A 9,936-nucleotide genomic window follows, 5' to 3' on the forward strand; every position below is an offset into this window, starting at 1 on the left:
TCTAAAGATATAACATTAGCCATGGAGAATTGCAAATATGTTGCTACTGCTCTCAATAACATTGCTGCCCTGAATTTATCAGGCGCTATCGACAAAAGTCAGTGGGAAAAGGTTGTGATAGACTACATTCTGGAGGACAATCGTGCCATGCTGGCTCTCTCTGACTCTGAAAATTAATCAGACGATGAGGAAATTTCTGATTTAGGTAAAAACATTTTAATTGAAGAAGACATTGTGGATTCTTCTGATGACAGTGATGGGGAAGAAATTGATATCAAGAGTGTTGTCATCACAAAAGAAGTTGACCGAGGTTTGAAATCAGTGAAATCAACACAACGGGCCAAACAAGCTGTGCAAACTAAACCAAAATGACAGGACATCTTATTTTATGAAAGGAGATGCAGTCTGCAGTGAAGTTTTCATCCATGTACAGTATACGGGTAAGAATCCCGCTACAGTTTCAGATATTATATGTATCTAATTTTGTCAGAAATTTGTTTTCATTGCAAGTTAAGGCTTGCTGTTAGCTAGCCAGCTCGAGTTCGATGGCTGGCTTGCTAGCTAACGTTAACATTGAACCTAACTATTTTGGTTAAGTTTAGCTATGACAATAGGTTTGTATTGCAATGTTAGTGATGTTATTCCCTGTTTTGCTTCGATGCTCTGTGGCCTGGTGGTGTTGTCGCCAAGGAGCGTTCGGACTGTCGGGACCAGGTTTCAGCTGCTGCGCAACGCTGACATCCTTCCTCCCATAGATGGTCTGCCTGTACAAGCACCACCTGGACTGGACACAGCTAGACAAACTTATCTTTTTGAGAAGATCAGGGAGTTTTGTGATGAAGAGGCTATGGACATCACATGCCCTGCACCAAAGTCAAGGGCAGGACAGAAACAGGCTATCCGAATAGAGATTCCTTGTTCATGCGTGGTTCGGACGGACCAGTCATCAGCACTATCTGCAATGCCTCTATTCAAATGACTCTCTCCTAACACACACACGTCATACGTTGCTGTTACTATTATTATTTCTTTTTTCCTGCTGCTCAGTCACTTTACCCCTGGTTGTATGCCTATAACTACCTCGTCTATCACTGATATCGCTATTGATATTGTTCATGTACATACTGTATAATATTTTATATTGACAGTCTATTTCTGATATTGCTACTATGCAAGTAACCATTTGGCTGTACCGTTTACACCTTCTGTAGAAACCCATCCACTTAGCAAGACAATATGAAAATATTGATATATAAAATGAATATTGATATGTGTGGTCGTAACATGATTTTGGAACATACCACAACAATACCATGTGACCGTATCAAGTGTCCACCACCTAAATATATGGTGCATGCATCTGTTTCGTACATGTGCACCTCACTCAGGTTTAAACTCAGGTTGCATGGACTTAACTTATGTATGGAATACTACCGTATGTGATAAGTGCATGTGTAACAGTATATAAAGTATGATACTTGTGTGAAGGCATTTGGGCAGTGGTCAAAAGTACTTAAGTAGTACTTAAAATAATTTTTACCTAAATATTTTTTCGGGGTATCTGTACATTACTTTACTATTTATATTTTTGGCAACTTTTACTTTTACTTCACTACATTCCGAAATAAATAATGTACTTTTTACTCCATACACTTTCCCTGACATCCAAAAGTACTCGTTACATTTTGACAGAACATTTTTCCAATTCACACACTTGTCAAGAGAACATCCCTACTGCATCTGATCTGGCAGACTCACTTAACACAAATGCTTTGTTTGTAAATTATGTCTGAATGTTGGAGTGTGCTCCTTGCTATCCGTCAATAAAAAAAAAAGAGAACGAATTTGTGCCGACTGGTTTAATATAAAGAATTTGATATGATTCATACAATTGAATACTTTTTACATCACTGGATGTGGCTGGGGGTTATAGCATTTCTTTCACATTACCTGTAGGCTACTACCACTTTTTGTCTTAATCTTTACTACACTACTCACTGTTAAGCACATGACCTCATGTGAATCCCTAAAGAGATGGGTGGGGCTGGCTTAAGAGGTTGTGAGAGAGAGGGTGTAGACAAAGGAGAGCTCTCCAGTAGGTACCAAAATGATTCAAAGGCACTTTTCTCAAAAGCAGAATTACTTTCCCATTTTCCCTCAAAAATGATGTTTATGATATACCATTTTGTAACTCTGAGTCTCTACTTTTATACAATGTAAAAATAAAAAAAAATCAAATTTTGCTACATAAAACCAAATCCAGGTGGTGAGTCACAGATGTACTTCTGTTGAAACAAGACAACACAAAGGCTACAAAACATTTCCATACACAAACAGCTGTTAAATACTGCTATCTGACAGATAGCTAGTTAGAGATGAACTGGATGTGGTAGCTACTAGCTAGCTAACTAGCTGCTAGTACTGTAGTTCATTCACTTCAGTCAAGAGGGGATGAAACATTAGCTAATGTAACATGTCAGTTACACTACTATCTAGAAGTTATATTCATGTTTTGTTATAAAAATCCTGACAATATGATTTTGTAATTATTATATGAACACATTGACAGTCAAGTAAGCTCTCCATCTTAATCAGCAACCTTAAGCATTGATATATATATAGTTGGAATTCAGTATCATGGTTTATTATTCTGGTAGAGCTCAGATGTTGAAACTATGCAGAGGTGTTCCTGACATGTAATTTCATTTACAGTTTTATTTGATTTACTGCCTTATTTATGTGATTGTGCCTGGGAAAGTAAGCTGCTATCAGTTGTTTATACATGTTATGGGAACAAGCTAAGGATGTCAGATGCCCTGAAGCTACCTTACCCTGACACCCTGTCGTAGTGACATGGGTGTCTGCACTACTGTAAATATGAAGGCCAGTGTGTGGCGTGTGTGTGTGTGTGTTTGTGAGCCATGTGTGTGTGTGTACCTGAACTGAAGTGCCCTAGTTGTGGGGGTGAGTTTAGGGCGTAAGGTTGTTCCGGCTGTCTCCTTGGTGAAAATGCAGCCAGGCAGGTGACTAACACTGCTCAGGGTACACACCGGCATTGTTTCTCTAACACGTTTACCTTGTTTTCTATACCGTCTGGACGGTAGCGGTGGACGTCATGGAGGAGGAGTTGTCTGACAGAGAATCATCGCTGACGGGTTGACGTGTTCAGGTACAGAGGTAAACTCTCTGGTGAGTCACAACATAGAAGCCTGGCCTGGAAATTATGCTCTCCCTGCGTGAAGTCTGAGAAAATTCTAGACTGCAGTGACCTAGTGGGCTTTTGAAGAGGTTTAGATCTCTTGCTGTAATGGCTAAGTTGTTGGACTGAAAGTTGCAGGTTTCGAGTCCCAATCGGACGGACTACTCCAGAAATTCACTACAATAGCTTGAAACTTCAGCTTCCATTTGTGGGGATTTAGATTGAAAAGAAGATGGAGACAAATGCCTTAACTCAACAAATCTCTGTTGAACATAAACTGAATGGAGGCTGCCCTCTAGTGACCATGCCAGCACAAACAACCCATACAGACTCCTCAATCAGTGTGCCTATTACCTTAGGGCAGGGTTCCCCAGCTGACAGCCCAAATGTGGCCAGTTGGTGATTTTATTTGGTTTTCTGAGCAAAATTAATTATATATTTTAATTGTTTGCATAAAATACTGTAAAAAAAAAGCAAATTAATATTTTAGAAATCTGTTCACAGGTATTCCCATGCATAATACAGAGATATACACAGAGTATACAAAACATTAAGAACACCTGCTCTTTCCATGACATATACTGATCAGGTGAATCCAGGCGAAAGCTATGATCCCTTATTGATGTAATTTGTTAACCCCACTTCAATCAGTGTAGATGCAGGGGAGGAGACAGGTTAAAGAAGGATTGTTACGCCTTGAGACAATTGAGAAATGGATTGTGTACTGTATGTGTTCCATTCAAGAGAGTGAATGGGCAAGACAACATATATAAGTGCCTTTGAACAGGGTATGGTAGTAGGTGCCAGGCGCACCAGTTTGAGTGAAGAACTGCAACGCTGCTGGGTTTTTCACACTCAAAAGTTTCCCGTGTGTATCAAGAATGGTCCACCATCCAAAGGACATCCAGCCAACTTGACATAACTGTGGGAAGCAGTGGAGTCAACATGGGCCAGCATCCCTGTTGAACACTTTCAACACCATGCCCCAATGATTGAGGCTGTTCTGTTTTTTTATTTAACCTTTATTTAACTAGGCAAGTGAGTTAAGAACAAATTCTTATTTACAATGACGGCCTACCAGAGAACAGTGGGAGCTGCCTTGTTCAGGGGCAGCTCGGGGATTCCATCCGGGGGGGGTACAACTCAATATTAGGAAAGTGTTCCTAATGTTTGTTATACTCAGTGTACTGTATGTCATCTTAGACAATGATATGAAACACTATTGATATATGTTATACTGTCTTATTAATCTAATTTCATGAAGATCACAAATTGGTACAGTATATATTTGGGTGAAAGTTGATCTACTGTCCACCATGAACTGCACCATAATACCCTACATGATATTAGGTTGGGATTGAGTATTTTGCAATAGAGAGAAATGAATACATGTATGGGTGTTATGGTGCAGTACATGGTGGACAGTGGAGACACTTTCACCCAATGATATACAGGGACTTACATAGAACAGCATGTAAACAGGTAGCCAGGGTTGGCTTGGCTTTTTGCCACAGTAAGCGGGAAGACATGCCGTCACCGCATCTGTCACTCAAATGTGTCTATGATGAGATTGAACTGGTGAGTCAAAGTTTTACAGTGATTCACGTCTGTGAATGAAGGAGCACCTCTATCCACTCGACACCCTTTTAAAGACACACACACACACACACACACACACACACACACACATACACACACACACACACACACACACACACACACACACACACACACACACACACACACACACACACACACACACACACACACACACACACACACACACACACACACACACACACTTACTTACAGGCTCTCCAATAAGTCTATTGTACAGTAGCTGTCCTCAGGCCAGTTCCTTTCAGTGGCAGACCAAGGCCCATCCTGGCAGACCTCCATGGTGTTCAAACAGTGTTCTAACACACCCCTTCACACACACACACACACACACACACACACACACACACACACACACACACACACACACACACACACACACACACACACTCACTATCACACCCGCGGGCCAGAGCAGCCCCTCAGCCAGGGGATTTCACCGCTCTGATGACGGGGCATGGGCTTCCTTCCTGAGCCTTCATAAATCTGTCTGTGGCCTCAGTCCTATAGTCTAATATTAAAGCTGTTTCCATGACATACTGTAGCAGGAGAGGGGAGTGGGAAGCTCTTGTGTGTGCAGGTGCAGGTTGGATGGTAGGATAGGGAGGGTTAGTAATAGTGGGCGGCAGGTAGCCTAGTGGTTAGAGCATTGGACCAGTAACTAAAATGTTGCTAGATCAAATCCCCGAGCTGACAAAGTAAAAATCTGTCGTTCTGCCCCTGAACAAGGCAGTTAACCCACTGTTCCTAGGCCATCATTGTAAATAAGCATATGTTCTTAACTGATTTGCCAAGTTAAATAAAGTAAGTAATGTGGACCACTGTAATATTGCATAGTTGTTGTATTTGGTTAAGTTTATTTGGAAGTGTAGAAAGAACATAGGCATCACTCGTAGACATACGCACATGAACATATACAGTACATACGCACATGCACACACCAAATAATTCAACAAACACATTCTTTAGTCCCAACATTCCTCAATGATTCCACACTGGGAACAGAAGAGGTGATGTTGCACCACTGGCTATTGGTCCATTATTGCCTTTTATTTTGCATGTAAAAAGAACCTTGGCTTCTCTTTTCTTAGAAATATGACAAGAATGGGCAAGCAAACCCATTCCTCAGCTAGGATAGGGACCCTTGTCAACTGAGACCCTGGAAGATAGAGGCTAAATAGTACAGACCTCAAGGCAAAAATGAACACATGCACACACTCACACACACACACACACACACACACACACACACACACACACACACACACATGCAAGCTTTCATATAAACTGCACAAACTCGTGAGTCATTTTTTTAAAGGTTTTATTATTACATTTTTAAAAATGAGAATACAAACTGTAGCATTCACATACATTAATACAATAATGCAATATAAAAACTACAAGAAGTTTGTTCGTTGGGTTTGTAAAGAGGATTGCTGCAATACATTCAGACTCTCAACACTTTGGACAAGTGAGGTGTGTGTTTTGAGCAATTGAAAGTTTTACTCTATAAGAATAACATGAATTGGCTTGAATGGTCATGTTTAAAACATCCAGAAATATACATTGCCATTCTATTCAGGATATGACAATCATATTTACATTGTTAGATAACACATCCAGTATCCCTGCACATTGTAAATATGGTACTGGAACTGACTGACCCTGTATATAGTGTGCTTACTTACTTTCTCATGTTCTTCTTATTTTTATTTCTCTTGTGCTTTTGTTCTACCTTATGTTATTTTTAGTTTTACATTGTTATTGATTACTGCATTGTTGGGTTTAGAAAGGCATTTCACTTTGACATTAAAACTTGAAACTAATTCAGTGTCTTTAGAGAGTTGCACCGTAATACTGAATCCATTGCAACAGTGAGAGCACACGAAGCTCACTTTTTCATATTTTTCCCTGAGATCATTAGGACAGTTGGCTGGTCTATTCCCTAGACTCCAGGGGCCACTGTGGTGGATACCTAGGCTATAACTTCTCTGGTCCTAGTGTCAGAGTAGGGGCAGGCTGTGCTGGGGGCCTGCTGTCTCCTGGATGTGGCTCACCTGCCAGGGGAGGCCCAGGGCTGGAGACGACTCCATAAAGGCATCAATGTAGCCCTGGGCGCAGGAGGCCCACCCCCTAGTCTGGTACCCCAGCCCTTCGCCCACCTGGGTGTACCTAATAGGGCTTGGTGGCTGCTCCAAGGGGTTCCCTGTCCCACAGTGTCCGCGTGAGGGGTACAACTGGCCCTTGGCAGGATAGCAGGGGTAGTCTGGCGAGGGGGGGCATGAGGAGCCCAAGCTGTCAATGTAGAGGTGTGTCTCTGTTGGCAGCCTGTGAGGGTGGGTTCCCTGCTGAGGCTGGATCTGATGGGGGAGTGATGTGTGGTTACAGGAGACGTAGTTCTGGGACTCCAGGCGATGAGCAACTGTCACCCTGGGCGGGTCCAGCCGTGACGTCCCCACCGTTCCCACCGCCAATGACCTCCCAGCTGGCCTGTGGCACTCCCGGTGGGAGCAAGGCTTACTGAGGGGGTTGGAGCTGAGGAAGACAGAGAGGGCTGAGATGCGGTTGATGGCCCTCTGCAGGGTGGAAATCTTGGAGAGCCGCTTGCCGCTGAGGTCGTGGTTGAGTGCCACACGCAGAGCGTTGAAGGCCTGGTTGTAGTCCAGGATGCGTTTGCGTTCACGTACGTTGGCGGCCACACGGCGGGCCTTGGAGCGGACCGGGCGGCTACGCTTCTTGGACTGGCCCCCCTCAGTGTCATCGCTGGGAGGGCTGCTGGCCGAGCCCTCGCTGTCCTGCAAGGGGCCCACGGGGCTGTCGTCGCTCACCTCATCATTCTCTCCCTGACCTAGCATGCTCAGCTCCAGCTCCTCCTCTGAAAATTCCTCTAACCTTGCCAGACTGCTGCAGCTCATCACCACTGGCTGTTGTTGTAGTTGTTCTGTAGCCGCTGTCTACTTAGTTGTTTCTCTGTAGCCGCTGTCTGTAGCTTTGTGTAGTTCTTCTTGTGTAGAGGAGGCTATGAGGTAGATTAGATGCCTTGTACCTGGTGTGTTCCTATAGCTGCCGTCGCTATGCCAGGACCTCCTCTGCTGTAGATCCGTGGCTTGTTCCACGGGGCTACCGGTCGGGTTGGTTTTGGGTGTTGTGACCCGCGCCGTCTTTCACGGAGCTGCCGGCTGGGTTGGTGTTGGGTGCTGTGTCCCGCTGTGTCTTTCACGGGGCAGTCAGTTGGGACGTTGTTGGGTATTGTGTCCCGACAGCCCTGGTCTCCGACTCCTCTGGCGCCCTGTGATTACCTCTGCCTCTGCGGGATGGCCAATGCCTGAATTTTAAAGCCAGCCCTTCTCCTCCAGTCACATGGTTCAGTCACCTATGAGGAATGGTGCGCTCTCTCTCTCTACCTGGTTTATGGGCGCCCTCAAGGCAAATGGGCTGTCACCTCCTCCTCCTCCACAGACACTCCCTCTCACCCCTTAGAGGATCTCTAAGTGTTTCAACACTTCCACAGCCTTTTTGGCAAGACAATTGACTTTTTCTTGACTTCTGCCTATTCATTATTTTTGGATCATACCGTATCTATGCCATTGATAGATCACTTCGGCTCTGAGCGGGTGCTCCAATGTATGAAGCTTGCTTCAATGTAAATCCACAACTCATTTATTTCCTCTCAAATACCTATTATTTTGCAGCCTACTAGTCACGTTGCTTCTACTGGTGCTATTTATTCTGGTGCAAATTTTTCTGATATTTATCTTAATTGGAGAGTCCCATGAATATCAGTCACTGGACGACCGTGACAAACTGTGTTTATCAGATAGCAGCCTAATCTGCGTTGTGCTAGTTTCCCCTCGTCTTACCAATGTGGGAGAAGGAGGGAGGGAAGGAGGAAAGAGGAATTCTCTTATCTACTTTGGGTTAGAATTGTCCATACAATTAGCTATCCAAAGTGGCAATCCCCCTCTCTCTCCTTCTCTCTATCTGCTCTATGTTTAAGAGACATGTAATTTAGGGGGGCTCCTGTGGAACCCTATCCTCATAAATCAGGCTTGGGCAGCACCTGAGGACAGGAACACAGCACGGCCTGGACATCAAAGCAAAGGAAAATTAGGGCAGACTTGGCTGACTGGGCTGGGTTGGGGCCATCGACTCGACTTCTCTATGGTAATAATTTTGTTTGTTTGTTATTTTAGTATATAGACAGGCCTAGTCCAAACTGGTTGGATGGAAGTTTCAGTTTGTGTTTTGTGTCAAGATGGAGTTGATCATGCGTCAAATCAGGTACAGATACAGATGACGATATTCTGAAGGATTTAGATTATCTGCATCAGATGTCAATTGAACAGATTGAAAAGAGCAAATTGTAAAAGTGCTTAATTCACTTCATCAGAGAAAACAACAGGGGGCCATACTCACAAACTTTTGCTTATACCTGAGGTTTAGACCTGTGGTCTAAAATGGCTAGCTGCTAGCTTTTCTCATAGGTCAACCTGGCACAATAAGCTACTATTATCTGAATATGACCAGCTGAGCACATAATTATGTCCCCCAGTAGTTTAAACCGTGTGGGGTGAATGTTTTAGAGTTGGGGAAAGCCCTGCATATACAGGATTGACCTTTGTGTTGGTTGCTTTGGTGGACACAGTGAAAGGTGATTGGCCTGACCTTTTAAGGCTTCAAAGGCTCCTGGCCAAATGTGTGTGTTGGGTAACTTAAGGATAGGCCCTCACACGGAGAACTGGAGGTCGGTGATAAACATTGCTTTCTTCCTGCCCTCTTCGTTTTGAGGTATATGTCGCAGCTGAGAGAAGTCAACCATTAGCACAATTACAAAGTCCTTTCCAATCACAACTGTGGATCAGTGGTGCATGGTAACATACTTGTTTGGTAAAAAGGACTTTATAAGGCTTGGTGCAGCGGTCTAAGGCACTGCATCACAGTGGTAGAGGTGTCACTACAGACCTGGGTTCGATCCCAGGCTGTGTCACAGTTGGCCACAACCGGGAGACCCATGAGGCAGTGCACAATTGGCCCAGCGTCGTCCGGGTTAGAGGAGAGCTTGGCCGGCAGGGATCTCCTTGTCCCATCGTGCACTAGAGACTCCTGTGGCGGGCCGGGTG

At 44.0% G+C, this 9,936-nt stretch overlaps 1 pseudogene across 1 annotated transcript; it reads right to left on the reverse strand.

Annotated features, from left to right (window-relative positions):
- Positions 1-6,129: 6,129 nt before the first annotated feature.
- Positions 6,130-8,127, reverse strand: LOC110539140 (class A basic helix-loop-helix protein 9 pseudogene; annotated as a pseudogene). Its single transcript, XR_016484759.1, has one exon. The product of XR_016484759.1 is annotated as a class A basic helix-loop-helix protein 9 pseudogene (transcript).
- Positions 8,128-9,936: the final 1,809 nt, after the last annotated feature.

The sequence above is a fragment of the Oncorhynchus mykiss genome, chromosome 12 (genome assembly GCF_057628025.1).
Source record: "Oncorhynchus mykiss isolate SJ-2025 chromosome 12, ASM5762802v1, whole genome shotgun sequence".
NCBI lineage: Eukaryota > Metazoa > Chordata > Actinopteri > Salmoniformes > Salmonidae > Oncorhynchus > Oncorhynchus mykiss.